This window comes from Hordeum vulgare, chromosome 6H, assembly GCF_904849725.1.
Source record: "Hordeum vulgare subsp. vulgare chromosome 6H, MorexV3_pseudomolecules_assembly, whole genome shotgun sequence".
Taxonomy (NCBI): domain Eukaryota; kingdom Viridiplantae; phylum Streptophyta; class Magnoliopsida; order Poales; family Poaceae; genus Hordeum; species Hordeum vulgare.
In genome coordinates, this window is record NC_058523.1 from 28,292,463 (window position 1) to 28,299,760 (window position 7,298).

The following is a 7,298-nucleotide window of genomic DNA, read 5'->3' on the forward strand; positions in this document are numbered from 1 at the left end:
ATTAACAATTTCACTATATTTATTCATGTTGTATAATTTTTAGTTTATATATATAACATTTTTCTATACATGTGTAACATTTACAAATAAAGATTATAGTTTTAAAACAAACATGTAAAAATTGTAATATATATTTAGAACATTTCTAAACGTAAGGAAAATGAAAAATAACGGAAAAGTGTGAACCAAAAATGGAAGGAAAAAAAAACAAAAGAAAAGCCATGACATCACCGGGTGAGCCGCGGCTACAAGGTCAGCGCAATATGTGTTGACCAACAGGTAAGCCATGGTAGAGCTTGCTCGAGGCAGCACATGGTCGCACCCGTTAAGGAGCATCTTTCAGTTGTTAAGATTCATGGGGCGGTTCATGGGTCATGATTCAGCAACCAAGAGTCCCAACACCCAACATGTTTAGTACCCACATGTACTATGGTACATCACACATTTGTCAACCCACAAAAATCACAAATTTGTCCAAGGAAGTCTAATTCACACACCCTTCAAACTTTGAGCCCCGGGAGCAATACCTTGTAAACTGAGATCTAGTCTAGTTTGTAATGTGTAAGATCATTTGTCGCACTTTATTTGTGTGTTTGATCAGTTGTCATGTGTTGTGTCAACGGAGGGTGGACCTAGACCGCACCAGTCGAGGGCAGTGTGGCAAATAATCAATTTTTCATTCATTAAGATCTAGCTAAAGTACAACAAAGTAATAAAATGTGGCAACAGTAAGACAAGTGAATTATCACACGCAAGGAGCTTGTGCGTCCTCTCCCCGATTAGGTGGGTCAAGAGTGACCTCGCTAAAACTCCCCCCCCCATCCTCCCCTGGTCGTCGTCAGTACACATCGTCGGGTAAAGGCCATCGTCGGTTCTGTTTTCTCGTGTGGTTGGCCCCATCTCTCCCAAATCTCGCGTTGGTGGGCGGACGGCGGCATCTCGTCGAAGCAATTCGTGATTGGGATTGACTCGGGGGAGAATTGATTTTAACCCCCCACCCCACCCCCACCCCCACACAGCTCGCACGCCTTCCATCTTACGTCCCCTCTTCGTTTGCCTTCCTCTCACCCCCCCCCCCCCCAGATCTGTCTAACTCTTGTTGATACCTTCCTTTGGCATGGTTAACACGTATGTTAGTATATAACTATCAAACAGAAGCAGGAATAGACAAAAATGCCCTTCAGTTTGAAAGGCACAACCCGGTACAAAACATTTTGTTGTAATCAATACCTTTTACGCAAACAGACTGGGAATAATAATCTCACAATAATTGAACGATAGCACTGGGAATAATGCTCTCACAATAATTCAACAATAACATAGAGAATAAGTTCAACTATGTTCTACAAGACTTGATGACAGCAAAATAAGTGAGTCTCTACCTCACATACAGGCATAGCAAATAGAAGTGAGTCTCTACCTCACTTACAGAGAAAATAAAAGTGACTTTGCACCTCACATACACAACAATAAAAGTGAGTCTCCACTCACACACGAGTTCATCATAGCCACCAACAAATTCACAGGTCACTTAATTTCTTCCTCGTATGAGTAATTTTCTTCTTCTTTCCTTTTCCTAGAGATGTTGGTGGTGGAGTAGAAGATTGCCTCCTTGTGACAGGTTTGAGACTACCTTGAGTTGCGTCTTGGCTTCTTGTGACAGCTCCAGGACTGCTACAATTGGCATTATTTTTGCTCTTGGTTGGTGTAGATGGAACGACATTGCTAACTGAAACATCAAACCATGGACATGGATTCTTTCCTCCCGTACTTTTCCTACAAAAAGAAGCAATTAGAACTACTTTTATGTAAAAGAACCATGGTATTATAAATAGAAAACAGCAACAAGTACTAGTTTGTACCTTTTCTTTGTTCCAATTTTAGGACATCCAGCTTCTCTATGTCCTACCTCCCCGCATTTTTGCATTTGTTCGAGGATCCCTTCCTCGATCCACCTTCCCACCAACTCTTTATCATCTGTTTCTTGTTCTTCCAGCATCTTTTTTCTTGCCTGTTGGAATTGGTGGACGCAACACGAAGCATGTATGCACATGTGGCCACTGATTCTTGTTTGTAAGGGGCTCAATTACACCTTCATATACTGCCCTGAATCTGCTAACTGAGTAGTATCCATGTACATTATCCTCCATGGGGGGACACCGCGGAGGAGGGCGACGGACGGCCGGCGCAGCTGCTCTAGCTGCTAGGTCGGTACAGGGACGGAACCCCTCTGTCTCGTACCTTTTGGAAGGAAGAGTGGACAAGGTCAGATTTGGCATTTGCAAATATATTAAGTCCAGATTCCTTCCTGACCAGATAAATCAAGAGGTAAACATGGTAGGGGGGTAATGGAGCAAAAATTAAGTCGCGTCGGGGAGTTGAGAGGAAGCCAAATGAGGAGGGGGGCATAAGATCGAAGGCGTGCGAGATGGAGGCGTCAAAATCAATTCTCCCATCGAGTCAGCCTCCATTGTATCGGGCGACTTTGGATTGTTGTAGTCCTTGAATCATGTGTGGAGGGGCATGTCAGAGGCGGTAGTGCTCATTCTAGTTGATGGTTGGTCGCTCATGTAGCATGCACATGGTGGCTTATCGCTCGCTGGTCGCGCGTCACCCTGGGCATTCGGGTATTTCGGTTATTTTGGTTCGGGTAGTTTGGTTTATGGGTAATTCGGGTACTTCAAAATGGAAACAGAAACTTTTTCTGCTTACTAGAACCCAAATTACTCAAACTTTTGGTTCAGGTAATCCGGGTACCCAAAAAACCCGAAATATTCGGAGCACACATCAACTTTTGGTAGAATAATTTGGATAGTACGGGCATTTCAGGTAGTATGGGTATTTTAGCTAGTATGGGTAACATGACAGTGTAATAATATGATGAATAATTTGGATAGTATGAATAATTCGGATAGTATAGGTATTTCGGGTTTTCTTGACTCAAACCCGAATCCTAACCCAGAAACCAAATAGCCAAGAAATGAGAATCGAACCCTAATTCGTTACGCGAATTACTTGACAATTCGGATAATTAGGTTCAGTTCATGTTCGCGTAACGGGTTAGGGTACCCAAATGTCCAGGGTGAGTCGCACGCTTGGTGGTCTTGGGCACCATGTACAGCGGTACAGGGGTTGTTCTTATCATGTTGGTGGTGTCCGTTGCTCTCGTCCTCCTCCAACCTCCATCATGTGCCCCCTTTAGTATTTTATACAAATTGCATGAGGGGTTTTTTACACTACATTAATATTTGTAATGCGTGATAAAATATATGACATTATTTAAATAATTTCGAAATATTAACAAAATTAAAATGGAGAGCGAAAAGAGAAAGAGAGACACACAAACGAAACTGTCTCTCAACTTTCAGAAGCACCTTCCATCTCTCATAGTTGTAAGAAGGAAATAAATGAATCTAACGAACCAAATACCAAGGGGTCAGCCCACTATAAATAAAAGAATCTTTAGGCAAGTCGGTCGTTGGTCCCACGCGAGAGCTATTTCGGACCCTACCGGGATGTAACGTGGTCTCGTCTCTATGACCAATGTTCAATGTGTGTTAAAAAATATTCATCATCTATTGATAAAATCTTCAATGTGTGTTAAACGTGTTCTAATACTCAACAACACATATTGAATATATTTTTGAACAGATTTTAACACACATTGAATTTTGTTTCTGATTTTTTTAATATATGTTTGAAATATTCATCATGTATTGATAAAATCTTCAATGTGTGTTAAACATGTTTTAACACTTGACAACAGTTGGTCTGCGGGAAAAATAGGTCAATGTGTGTTAACAATGGTTTCGAATTATTATTTACACACATTGAACATTTATCCTTGGTCTCACGCGGCAGCTATTTCTGACCCGTCGTTGGTCTCACGTGAGAAGATGTTCTTGGATAATTTTCAAAAGAAATGTATCAGACCAATCAAAAATATGTTCTAACACTTACAAATGTTTAATATGTGCTACAAAAATATTCACCATGTATTTATTAAATTTTTAATATGCATCTGAAAAATATCTGCCAGCACTGAAAAATGTTCAACAATCACCTCGAAAAATTTCAACCTCTACAACAAATTTTCCAACGTGTATTTGAAGAAAAAAGAACTGTTTCTTTTAATAAATGATATAACCTACATAAAAACATATGTAGAAAAAAAATAGAATGATGATTCAAAACAATTGTTTCGCTAATTTAAAAAAAAGTTCAAGCATTTCAAAACTTGTACATGACATCTTTAAAAACTTTACACAATTTTAAATAATGTTCACGCAACTCAAAGTAGTATCATACCATTAGAAAAATATAGGTTGCACTAAAAAAGACATTCACGTGTTTTAAAACATATGTGTGTGACACTATAAGTGTTTATACAACGTAAAAAAACTGAATAGTTTAATAAATCATATAATTCGAAAAAATGATTTAACGTGTATCTGGAAAATATATAACATCTATTCAAAAACATGTGTTTGAGAGGAAATGCTAATACTATATATGAAAAATATTAAACATGTATACAAAATGGTGTGGATGTATATGAAAAATGCACAATGTATATGAAAATTTTAGAAATCAAAACATACATTTGTAAAAATGTAATCATATATTTAAAAGAGTTAAACATGTACTAAAAGTATTATCTATATATAAAAACATGTACACTAGGTATGAAAAAAAGTAAAAATTGATCATATATTTGAAAAATGGTAATCATCTATTTAAAAAATGTATAAAAAACGCTTCTTATGTAAATGAAAAATGTAAAATGTTTATTAAAAAAGTAGACATGTGATGAAACAGACAAAAAATAATAAAAGAGTAAAAGACTGCTTAAAGAAACATTGAAAAGCGGAACCTGATGGAAAATCGTTGAAACCCAACATAGAAAACCAAAGAAAAAACGAACAAGAAAAAGAAAAAAGAAAAGACCAAGAAAACCGCTAAAAGAAACACACACAAAAGCTCAAAACAAGTAGAAAAAATGGTCAAGAGAAAGAAAAAAACGGCCTGGAAGCTTAACAAAAATAGGCTGGGAGCACTCCGGAGTCCTCCAAACCCGCCCGCTCATGTAAGGGTTGATGCTCTCTGCCTTTGTTAATGGGTCGAGCCATTTGCATGATCTCATAAGGCAAGAAAGACATAACTATACTCGCAGCGAGTGAGATATAGCCCTGATGTGGGTCTTGCGTTAAGAAGACATGACCCTCATGGAAGTTTGGCACCCCCATCGACTGGGCTAAAGGATCATCTACCATTCATGACCAAACAAACTAGGAGATACACAACGAAGGGTTAGCAAAACATCTCACTATAAATGATATGTTTTATTCTGCTAATGATAAAAACGTCTAAATATACAACGGCAAGTTCAAGCGTCCGGTCCGGATTAGGAAAGCCGCGTTTGTGGGGAGTGTTCAAGTCTACCTTTTCCCATAAGTTTGAGCTTTCGAGTAAACTGACCGGCGCAAGCAATTCCACAATGTCAATCCTGGCTCTGAAGGCATTTTACCATACATAGGTGTACGGAAAGAAATCAGTTTGTGTGAATAAAGTTAATCACCTCAACTATCTCATTGCCAATTTGTCATCCCATATGAGCATCATTGTATCGAAACTGCTTCATAAGTGAATCTATTAAAAAGATACTCCCTCCGTCCCAAAATAAGTGACTTAAAAGCGACTCGACTTTGCACTAACTTTAATACAAAGTTGAGTCGTTTTTTGAGTTACTTATTTTGGGACGGAGGGAGTACATAGCAGCATCTGCTTGTCTCCTCGACTTAAGATCCAAGATGTTTTTCTGACCAGTGACAGGAAGACACTTATCTTGGAATTTGATTTGCTAGAAAATAGTAAATACTGGAGTGAAACAGTATATGCTCCATCACTATGTTGTGATCCATCTGGGTCAAATGTCCATATTCCCCTCGTAATTCAAATGCCATGTTTCTTACTCAAATGTTAACAAATTCATGGAAGCCCTGGCCACACCTCATCAGAGAAGAGGAGAACACCAAGCGTGTCCCGGCCGGTAACAAAATAGCAGCTGACAAAGTAGCACAAGATGACAGTGTTTTTTTTTCTAAAGCATTAGTACTCCCTCTGTAAATTAATATAAAAGTGTTTAGATAACTAAAATAGTGATCTAAATGCTTTTATATTAGTTTACAGAGGGAGTACAAGTTAGTTACTCTTTTTTTTTTGACCAATGGGCAAGTTGATAACCAAGTGAACTAAAATTGTGCCAACTCGAGAGTTTCAGAACACAGGTCTGTATGACTTCCGGGAAGAAAGAAAACTTGATTCAGAGAACGTTTCAGCACAAACTAATACGACGCTGATTCCATTCCATTTACATTCAAATTACAGGAGCAGTTTTCTTCCCCACAATCAGTGCGCCAACTTCATTGCCGAGAAGAATCAGGATGTCACAAATTGGTAGTGACTAAATAGGAACATATCGAGAGACGCAGCCAAGATGATACCACAGGAACATTGATTCAATTCCATTCATATTCGATAACTACACAGACCGATGGAACAACGACGCACGAACTCAGAAGAAAACCACATATCACCGGAACACAGGCAGCTAGCAGGGACTTGCCGGAGCAGCAGCAGCTAGCAGATCAGCCGCCGAATCCGTAGAGGGTGCGGCCCTGGCGCTTGAGCGCGTAGACGACGTCCATGGCGGTGACGGTCTTGCGGCGGGCGTGCTCGGTGTAGGTGACGGCGTCGCGGATGACGTTCTCGAGGAAGATCTTGAGCACGCCGCGGGTCTCCTCGTAGATGAGCCCCGAGATGCGCTTCACGCCGCCGCGCCGCGCCAGCCGACGGATGGCCGGCTTGGTGATGCCCTGGATGTTGTCCCGCAGCACCTTCCGGTGGCGCTTCGCGCCGCCCTTGCCCAGGCCCTTCCCGCCCTTGCCGCGGCCGGACATGGTTGACGGAGTTTGGGAATGGAACGGAGGAGGAGCTGCGGTGTGGTGGCGGCGGCTGTTGGTGGGAGACGGAGGCGAAGGGGGGGATTTAACAAGGGAGGAGGGCACAGCCTGCCGTTGGATCTGGACGTAATGGATGGTCGCGATCACGATCCGGGGAGAGACGGCGCGGATCGCTGGCGTGGCCCTCAAATTTCGTCCGCTGAAGCGGGAGGCAGCTCACAAAATTTGGATTTTGCCGGTTCCAAGCGAGTTGTCACTGGTCCTCTGTTTCTTGCAACGAATTCATTCACTTGTTCGTCACGTGCGATGAGCATTGAAATAGAAGGAAATAAAATA

General features: G+C 40.9%; 1 pseudogene; it reads right to left on the bottom strand.

Annotated features, from left to right (window-relative positions):
• Nucleotides 1–6,500: 6,500 nt before the first annotated feature.
• On the bottom strand, nt 6,501–7,009 carry LOC123403427 (annotated as a pseudogene).
• Between the last annotated feature and the right edge of the window lie 289 nt (nt 7,010–7,298).